This window comes from Triticum urartu, chromosome 5A (genome assembly GCF_056163025.1).
Source record: "Triticum urartu cultivar PI428250 chromosome 5A, HENAU_Tu73, whole genome shotgun sequence".
NCBI lineage: Eukaryota > Viridiplantae > Streptophyta > Magnoliopsida > Poales > Poaceae > Triticum > Triticum urartu.
This window is the reverse complement of record NC_141877.1, coordinates 454,020,376-454,031,419: the sequence shown is the minus strand read 5'-3', so window position 1 is coordinate 454,031,419 and position 11,044 is coordinate 454,020,376.

Below are 11,044 nucleotides of genomic sequence, written 5' to 3'. Positions count from 1 at the left end.
CAAATCCTTAAAGAATCAATCCGATAAGATAACTTCAAAGGGAAAACTCAATTCATCACAAGAGAGTAGAGGGGGGAGAAACATCATAAGATCCAACTATAATAGCAAAGCTCGCGATACATCAAGATCGTACCACCTCAAGAACACAAGAGAGAGAGAGAGAGAGAGATCAAACACATAGCTACTGGTACATACCCTCAGCCCTGAGGGTGAACTACTCCCTCCTCGTCATGGAGAGCGCCGGGATGATGAAGATGGCCACCGGAGAGGGATTAGCCCCTCCGGCAGGGTGCCGGAACGGGTCTAGATTGGTTTTCGGTGGCTACGGAGGCTTCTGGCGGCGGAACTCCTGATCTATTCTGTTCCTCGATGTTTTTAGGGTATATGGACATATGTAGGCGAAAGAAGTCGGTCAGGGGAGCCACAAGGGGCCCACGAGGGTGGGGGGGGCGCCTCCTTGCCTTGTGGCTTCCTCGAAGCTTCCCTGACGTCTACTCCAAGTCTCCTGGGTTGCTTCCTGATACGTCCATTTTGCATAATGCTTTTATATCAATATTTACTGCATTATGGGTTGTTATTACACATTATGTCACAATACTTATGCCTATTCTCTCTTATTTTACAAGGTTTACATGAAGAGGGAGAATGCCGGCAGCTGGGATTCTGGGCTGGAAAAGGAGCAAATATTAGAGACCTATTCTGCACAGCTCCAAAAGTCCTGAAGCTTCACGGATGATGTTTTCCAAATATATAAAAAATACTAAGCGCAAGAACCTCACCAGGGGGGCCACACCCTTCCCACGAGGGTGGGGGGCGCACCCTACCCCCTACCTCGTGGGCCCCCTGGTGGCCCTCCGGTGGCCATCTTCTGCTACATGGAGTCTTTCGATGGAAAAAATGATAAGCCATCTTATCGGACAAAACTCCGCCGCCACGAGGCGGAACCTTGGCGGAATTAATCTAGGGCTCTGGCGGAGCTGTTCTGCCGGGGAAACTTCCCTTCCGGAGGGGGAAATCATTGCCATCGTCATCACCAATGCTCCTCTCATCGGGAGAGGGCAATCTCCATCAACATCTTCATCAGCACCATCTCATCTCAAAACCCTAGTTCATCTCTTGTATCTAATTCTTGTCTCCAAGTCTGGGATTGGTGCTAGTAGGTTGCTAGTAGTGTTAATTACTCCTTGAAGTTGATGCTAGTTGGTTTAATTGGTGGAAGATCACACGTTCAGATCCTATATGCATATTAATACCCCTCTGATTATGAACATGTTTATGCATTATGAGTAGTTACTTTCGTTCCTGAGGACATGAGAGAAGTCTTGCTATTAGTAGTCATGTGAATTTGGTATTCGTTCGATATTTTGATGAGATGTATGTTGTCTCTCCTCTATTGGTGTTATGTGAATGTCGACTACATGACACTTCACCATTATTTGGGCCTAGAGGAAGGCACTGGGAAGTAATAAGGAGATGATGGGTTGCTAGAGTGACAGAAGCTTAAACCCTAGTTTATGCGTTGCTTCGTAAGGGGCTGATTTGGATCCATATGTTTCATGCTATGGTTAGGTTTACCTTAATACTTTTGTTGTATTTGCGGATGCTTGCAATTGAGGTTAATCATAAGTGGGATGTTTGTCCAAGTAAGGACAGCACCCAAGCACCGGTCCACCCACATACCAAATTATCAAAGTACCGAACGTGAATCATATGAACGTGATGAAAACTAGCTTGACGATGTTCCCATGTGTCCTCGGGAGCGCTTTACATCATATAAGAGTTTGTCCAGGCTTGTCCTTTGCTACAAAAGGATTGGGCCACCTTGCTGCACTTTATTTACTTTGGCAAAAGACTGTTAATAGGTCTAGAAAGAATTGGTCCAAGAAACTTGATGATGCATTATGGGCCTATAGAACTGCATATAAAAATCCTATGGGTATGTCTCCGTATAAAATGGTCTATGGAAAATCATGTCACTTGCCTATCGAACTAGAACACAAGGCTTATTGGGCTATTAAAGAACTTAATTATGATTTTAAACTTGCCGGTGAGAAGAAGTTATTTGATATTAGCTCACTTGATGAATGGAGAAGCAAGCCTACGAAAATGCCAAGTTGTTTAAAGAAAAAGTTAAAAGATGGCATGACAAAAGGATACAAAAGCGTGAGTTTAATGTAGGTGATTATGTATTGCTATACAACTCTCGTTTAAGATTTTTTGCAGGAAAACTTCTCTCTAAATGGGAAGGTCCTTACGTTATCGAGGAGGTCTACTGTTCCGGTGCCATAAAAATCAACAACTTCGAAGGCACAAATCCGAAGGTGGTGAACGGTCAAAGAATCAAACACTATATCTCAGGTAATCCCATAAATGTTGAAACCAATGTTATTGAAACCGTAACCCTGGAAGAATACATAAGGGACACTTTCCGGAACGTTTTAGACTCCAAAAAGGAATATGTATGTGGTACGGTAAGTAAACCGACTCCAAAACAGTTTTTAAGGCAATATTTTTCCATTTTGGAATATTTAGAAAAATAGAAAAATAAGCAGTAGTCCGGGAAGGACACGAGGGCTCCACGAGGGTGGAGGGCGCTCCCTACCCTACTGGGCGCGCCCCCTACCTCGTGGGCACCTCGTGGGCTCTCCGGACTCCGTTTTTGTACACGACACGTATTTTGGTTGGTAAAAATTTATTATATAATCTCCTGGGGGTTTTGACTCCCGTATCACGCAAAAATCTCCTATCTTTTTTTCAAGCTGTTTTCTGTCAGGGTTGTCAAGGCCAGGCACTATGTCGTCTCCCTCCTCCTCCAACCATGAGGGCAATGATGCTTGGCTAATGAAGATAGAACTGAAAGAGAAGAACCTATGGAGATCAACAAGGATGAAGGGATCAAGAAGGCCATGGAGGACCAATTTCCAGCAAGAGAAGACACCCTTCAACTAGATCACAATCTTCTTACCCCAACAGAAATCAAAGCTTTCAAGATGATTGAGTTGGCTCTTATACAAAATAAGTATCTCACACGTGAAAATATTTTATTGAAGGAGCATATCATCGCACTCAAGGGCATTATCCGCAAGTTAGAAGACCTCCTACGCTCGATGTGCGACTATCCATCATCAGCAACCCCACCTTGTTCACCAGGAAAGGAGACATAATCACATGGGTATGGGCACTCCACTTGGCAACTGCCAAGCTTGGGGGAGTGCCCCGGTATCGTATCACCATCACTTTATCTTTACCGTTTTCCTTAGTTTGATCCTTTTGGTAATATCTTGATCTAGTAGAATAAAAGTTCTTAGTATGATATAGTCGTGAGTTTTGCTTTATTATCCTTCTATGTAATCGAGTCCGTGAGCTATATAATAAAGATTAGTGTTGAGTCAAGGGCTTGGTTATTTTGCCATGATCCTAAAGGAATAAAAGAAAAGAAAAAGAAATAAAAAGAAACAAAGAGATCATATGAGTCTTATGGAGAGTAATGAGCTCACATAGAAAGAGTATGATGAATAAAAGTTATTGAGGGTTGACAAACACAGTTTTGGTCATCGTTGCAATTAATAGGAAGTAATAAAGAAAGAGAGGTCTTCACATATAAATATACTATCTTGGACATCTTTTATGATTGTGAGCACTCAATAAAATATGACATGCTAAAGAGTTGACATTGGATAAGGAAGACAACGTAATGGGTTATGTTTTGTTACATCTGAGATAAATTATATTGTCTTGGATCTTCCAACATGATGAGCTTGCCTTTCCCTCTCATGCTAGCCAAATTCATTGCACCAAGTAGAGATACTACTTGTGCTTCCAAATACCCTTAAACCATTCTTGTCATAAGAGTCCACCATATCTTCTCAGACGAAACTCCGCCACCATGAGGCGGAACCTTGGCGGAATCAATCTAGGGCTCTGGCGGAGCTGTTCTGCCGGGGAAACTCCCCCCCCCCCCAGAGGGGGAAATCATCGCCATCGTCATCACCAACGCTCCTCTCATCAGGAGAGGGCAATCTCCATCAACATCTTCATCAGCACCATGTCATCTCAAAACCCTAGTTAATCTCTTGTATCCAATTCTTGTCTCCAAGTCCGGGATTGGTGCTAGTAGGTTGCTAGTAGTGTTAATTACTCCTTGTAGTTGATGCTAGTTGGTTTAATTGGTGGAAGATCATACGTTCAGATCCTATATGCATATTAATACCCCTCTGATTATGAACATGTTTATGCATTGTGAGTAGTTACTTTTGTTCCTGAGAACATGGGAGAAGTCTTGCTATTAGTAGTCATGTGAATTTGGTATTCGTTCGATATTTTGATGAGATGTATGTTGTCTCTCCTCTAGTGGTGTTATGTGAACATCGACTACATGACACTTCACCATTATTTGGGCCTAGAGGAAGGCATTGGGAAGTAATAAGTAGATGATGGGTTGCTAGAGTGACATAAGCTTAAACCCTAGTTTATGCGTTGCTTCGTAAGGGGCTGATTTGGATCCATATGTTTCATGCTATGGTTAGGTTTACCTTAATACTTTTGTTGTATTTGCAGATGCTTGCAATAGAGGTTAATCATAAGTGGGATGTTTGTCCAAGTAAGGACAGCACCCAAGCACCGGTCCACCCACATACCAAATTATCAAAGTACCGAACGCGAATCATATGAACGTGATGAAAACTAGCTTGACGATATTCCCATGTGTCCTCGGGAGCGCTTTACATCATATAAGAGTTTGTCCAGGCTTGTCCTTTGCTACAAAAGGATTGGGCCACCTTGCTGCACTTTATTTACTTGTTGCTCGTTACAAATTATCCTATCACAAAACTATCTGTTACCACTTATTTCAGTACTTGCAGAGAATACCTTGCTGGAAACCGCTTATCATTTCCTTCTGCTCCTCGTTGGGTTCGACACTCTTACTTATCGAAAGGACTACGATAGATCCCCTATACTTGTGGGTCATCACTTCCATTCCAAAAATAACTCTCCCGAAGGTTTCATTCCGTTTGGACTCCATTTGATATTCCTTTTCTTCGAAACACTGAAATAGGTAATAAAACAACATTCTGGACTGGGCCTCTGGTTAATAGTTAGTCCCAAAAATAATATAAAAGTGTATAATAAAGCCCATAAACATCCAAAACGGGTAATATAATAGCATGGAACAATCAAAAATTATAGATACGTTGGAGACGTATCAAGCATCCCCAAGCTTAATTCCTGCTCGTCCTCGAGTAGGTAAATGATAAAAACAAAATTTTTGATGTGGAATGCTACCTAACATATTTATCAATGTAATCTTCTTTACTGTGGCAAGAATATTCAGATCCATAATATTCAAGACAAAAGTTTAATATTGACATAAAAATAATAATACCTCAAGCATACTAACAAAGTAATCATGTCTCATCAAAATAACATGGCCAAAGAAAGCTTCCTAACATATTTCTCAATGTAATTTTTCTTTATTGTGGCATGAATGTTCAGATCCGAAAGATTCAAGATAAAATTTTAATATTGACATAGAAATAATAATACTTCAAGCATACTAACTAAGCAATCATGTCTTCTCAAAATAACATGGCCAAAGAAAGTTATCCCTACAAAATCATATAGTCTGGCTATGCTCTATCTTCATCACACAAAATATTTAAATCATGCACAACCCCGATGACAAGCCAAGCAATTGTTTCATACTTTTGATGTTCTCAAACTTTTTCAATCTTCACGCAATACATGAGTGTGAGCCATGGACATAGCACTATAGGTGGAATATAATGGTGGTTGTGGAGAAGACAAAAAGGAGAAGATAGTCTCACATCAACTAGGTGTATCAACGGGCTATGGAGATGGCCATCAATAGATATCAATGTGAGTGAGTAGGGATTGCCATGCAATGGATGCACTAGAGCTATAAGTGTATGAAAGCTCAAAAGAAACTAAGTGGGTGTGCATCCAACTTGCTTTCTCACAAAGACCTAGGGCATTTTGAGGAAGCCCATAATTGGAATATACAAGCCAAGTTCTATAATGAAAGATTCCCACTAATATACGAAAGTGACAACATAGGAGACTCTCTATCATGAAGATCATGGTGCTACTTTGAAGCACAAGTGTCGTAAAAGGATAATAGCATTACCCCTTCTCTCTTTTTCTCTCATTTTTTTGGGCAGTCTCTTCTTCTTTTTTCGTCCAAAGTCTCATCCCTGCTTGTGGGGGAATCATAGTCTCCATCATCCTTTCCTCACTGGGACAATGCTCTAATAATGATGATCATCACACTTTTATTTACTTACAACTCAAGAATTACAACTCGATACTTAGAACAAAATATGACTCTATATGAATGCCTCCGGCGGTGTACCAGGATGCGCAATGAATCAAGAGTGACATGTATGAAAGAATTATGATCGGTGGCTTTGCCACAAATACGATGTCAACTACATGATCATGCAAAGCAATATGACAATGATGAAGCATGTCATAATAAATGGAACGGTGGAAAGTTGCATGGCAATATATCTCGGAATGGCTATGGAAATGCCATAATAGGTAGGTATGGTGGCTGTTTTGAGGAAGGTAAATGGTGGGTTTGTGGTACCGACGAAAGTTGCGCGGTACTAGAGAGGCTAGCAATGGTGGAAGGGTGAGTGCGTATAATCCATGGACTCAACATTAGTCATAAAGAACTCACATACTTATTGCAAAAATCTATTAGTTATCGAAACAAAGTACTACGCGCATGCTCCTAGGGGGATAGATTGGTAGGAAAAGACCATCGCTCATCCCCGACCGCCACTCATAAGGAAGACAATCAATGAATAAATCATGCTCCGACTTCATCACATAACAGTTCACCATACGTGCATGCTACGGGAATCACAAACTTTAACACAAGTATCTCTCAAATTCACAACTACTCAACTTGCATGACTCTAATATCACCATCTTCATATCTCAAAACAATCATCAAGTATCAAACTTCTCATATGTAACATCCCCAAATTTTCAATTTGGAATGTTATACATAGGTCATTCATGCATATCATATTTTATTGCATTTTTGCTTTGCGATCCTCGAAATTCTAAGCAACTCAAGGACCTACGGAGAGAGTTGGGAATTTCGTTATTTTCATATTTGAGTTTTCTCAAATTTTGGAAATAGGATCATTAGGTTTTAATTATTTTCTTCCCCGAAAATATTTCATATTAAAATATATGAGAGGAGATAATATGGCTTCTCCAAAATAAATGAAATATTAGAGGAAAAAATATTAAAATCAAATAAGTTATTTTATTTGGGTTTTATTGCGATTTTATTTGAATTAGGAAAATTGCATTTTTCAAAATTGCATTATAGGTCTAAATAAATGTTCACTTTGTCCGCAATATTATTAGAGGACTGTGAAAATTTAGTTTAGGATTTTTGAAGTCTGCTTAGTATTTCTTTTATTTGTTTTTCTGCGGCAGGATTTATTTAAAAAAAAGGTAACCGACCAACTGGACCGTGTCCAACCTGGACACTTGACCCGGCCGGCCTTATAAGCCGCGCCCCCGCGACCCCGAGGCCCAGCTAAGCCGCGCCCCTGCCCTAACCCTAAGTCACCGCCGCCACTTCGCCGCGCCGCCGCCTCGCCCTGCCACCGTCCCGCCGCTACCGCACGCCACCGACCTCGCCGAGGTAGCCGCCGCCGCCGGTTTTCGCGAGAAAACCGCTCGGTTTTTTCGAAACCCTAGTTCGTTTTTAGATCGGTTTCTTTTCGGTTTTTCTCGGTTTAGTTAAATCGCGGACGTTCGTCCGTACGTTTGTTTTAATGAACACTGTTCACCCGTTAGCCGCAGATAGCGAACGTTCGTTCGTTAGCCTGTTCGTCAGTTTTCTTTTTCCACGGGTTTTCCGCGATTATTTTAGATCGCGATTTCTGCCCTAATCTTTGTTCTAGTTTATCTTTTCGCTCGTTTGTCCGAATCAGGTGAAACAAGCGCCTAGATCTTTGTCTCGAAGACCTCTTTCCGTTTAACCAACTTGAACAAGATTTTGGTATTGTAAAATTTGACTTTAGTCCAAATTTGTAATCGGATCTTATTTCTTTCGTAGTTTGAGTTTCGTTGCTCCGTTTGATTTTATTCTTTTTGCAAACCGGAGTTCTTCAGTTGAACTTTCTGGTTAGACATTCTCATTTGAGTTTTTTTCCCGTGCATCTTTGCTTGGTTGCTTATGTATGTTATTGTTTGTTTGCGATAGAACACCCGGAGTGCGAAGCGTGCTACTACGAGTCTTTAGGATTTGCAGATCATCAGCAAGGCAAGTAACACTTTGATCATACCCCTTTATCACCCAGTTTTTATGCATTAGTTTCAACCCTCACACATTGCATGAGTAGGATCTCTTAACATGTGGGTTTGGGAAGTAGATGATGAGGTAGAACCTATTACCTGTTTTATTATCAAACCCTTGGGAGTTACTTCTACGTTATGCTTATACTGCTATGCTATGCTCGTAGACGTGGATTGGGTTTGAGAGTATCCATGATAGATGTGAGTTGTTAATTAATGGTTCAACTTAAGGTGGCAACTTTAATACACATATGGGTAGATTGCTTGTGGGCACCTGGAGAATCCAGTGTTGTCCTAGGATATCCCAGAGTACCCGTGTGATCATCCTATGGTCCGCCACCCAGGCTCAAAGGGATCATAAGATTATTCATGCTAGAAACTTCCGTGTGCAGCCACAAGCCATTATGGGCTCTGGCATAGTTGAGTATGTTGTGTGACCTCTTTCAGTGGTGGGCTAGTAGATGTAGGGGAAAGTAGGTGTAACGGTCCACCCAGAGTAAAGAGTTAATGCTTCTGAAAGACCGTGTCTCGGTCATCCGTTTCTCAAACACCCTATAGTGCGAGAAATCCAACGAAAAAGATTGAGTCTTGTGGGGAAAAGTGCGCAAACCTCTGCAGAGTGTATAAACTAATCATGGTTAGCCGTGTCCCCGGTTATGGACATCTTGAGTATCTGGTACTTGAATTATTGATTTGATCTCATCACTTTAAATTAATTTGTTGGGATGTTAATGATTACTTTAATTGGGATTGAGTTGGAGGAACCTTCTCAATGATGTTTCAACTACCATGATAATTAAATAAAATATATTCCTTTGTTGTAGGAAAAAAATTGGCTTTTCGCAAAACAATATAACCATAGAGCTTCCACCAGCCATATATGCATGTAGTGATAGCATTTATCTGTTCATTATTCTCTTGTGTTACTTTGCCAGCACATTCCATGTGCTGACTCGTTTTCGGGCTGCAACGTATCATGTTGCAGACTTTTCAAATGACGAGTAAGATGTCGTAGGTCGTTTGTCATGCACTTAGCTATGTCATTGGAGTTGATGGACTCACTTTATCTTCCAAGCCTTCCACTGTTATCGTAATTAGATGGCCTTAAGCCATACTTATTGTAATAAGTTCTCTTTTGAGACATTCGATGTAATAGGTGTGTGATTGCTACTCTGTTATAAATCCTTCGAAGTACTGTGTGTGTCAGCATTACCGATCCAGGTATGACACTGAAGCACAAAGACTTGACCGTTTGAGGTCGGGTCGCTACATCATAGTATTCAATGCACTTTATATGAAAGTTTTTATTATACCCATCTTGGATGCCCATCATATTAGTACTAGTTTCATAACCAAAGCAAATTACCATCCTGTTTAGGACTCTCAAAATAATATAAGTGAAGCATGAGAGTTCATCTATTTCTTCAATATAAAACCATCGCCGTTCTCTAAAAGGATATAAGTGAAGCACTAGAGCAAATGACAAACTACTCCAAAGATATAAGTGAAGATCAATGAGTAATCGAATAATTATGCAACTATGTGAAGACTCTCTAACATTTAATAATTTCACATCTTGGTATTTTATTCAAACAGCAAGCAAAACAAAAGAAAATAAAATGACACTCCATGCAAAACACATATCATGTGTTGAATAAAAATATAGCTCCAAGTAAAGTTACCGATGAATGAAGACAAAAGAGGGGATGCCTTCCGGGGCATCCCCAAGCTTAGGCTCTTGGTTGTCCTTGAATATTACCTTGGGGTGCCTTGGGCATCCCCAAGCTTAGGCTCTTGCCACCCCTTATTCCAAAGTCCATCAAATCCTTACCCAAAACTTGAAAACGTCACGACACAAAACTTAAAAGAAACTCATTCTCGCCTCTTTCTCATGATTGTCCATTTCTCTACTATTGGCATGTATAGAATTTTCTCCCATGGTCAAGATAGGAATGCACGTAAATGTGTGTGCACACCTCAGGGTCGCGTCTGCCACCCTTCCTAAGTAAATCCATGCTGCCTCCCATGCTTGAGTATCTAGAAGCAAACATTTCAATCTGTAGCAATAATAGACAATAACAATTATGTTAAGCTTACCCATAACTCCCTCTAGCCGATAAAAAAATCTACTACATAGAGAAATTGTATTATGCACTTTGACCAAGATCATTGTGAAGAGAATATTGTCCTTTTTCTGAAACCTTAAACCCTTCTGAATGATTTTGATGCATAGCAGTAATGTCATACACTTTGCGCCATTCAGAAAATATTACCCAGAAAAACCTTGCATCCACTAAACAACTGTTGGAATCTCAAAGTTAGATTTAGGTATTGCAGAAAAGTGCTAGGAGGGCCGGAGACCAAAAGGTGAAATAGGTCCATAAAGTGATATGAATGGAATTGCGATCTCTCTGTTTTGAAGGTTGCTGGAAAAACACAATGAGCCCGACATCATGCCCGATTAGAAACGAAGCTTGCATCTGCAGAAAAGAGAGGATTTTTTGGCACCAGAACTTACTTCTACCTTGCAGTGATGAAACAAACAAAAGGCTAATTTAAGTGACTAAGGGCCTCTCTGGGAACTGGAAACTGCAAGTTCCTGCTGAGTTCCAAACCACTGCAGAGCTAGTAGAATTCAGGCAAGCTCTTCGCTGGTTGAAGTTTGTTTTAAATTAAATCAAGCTAAAGCCAAGTGTATGAT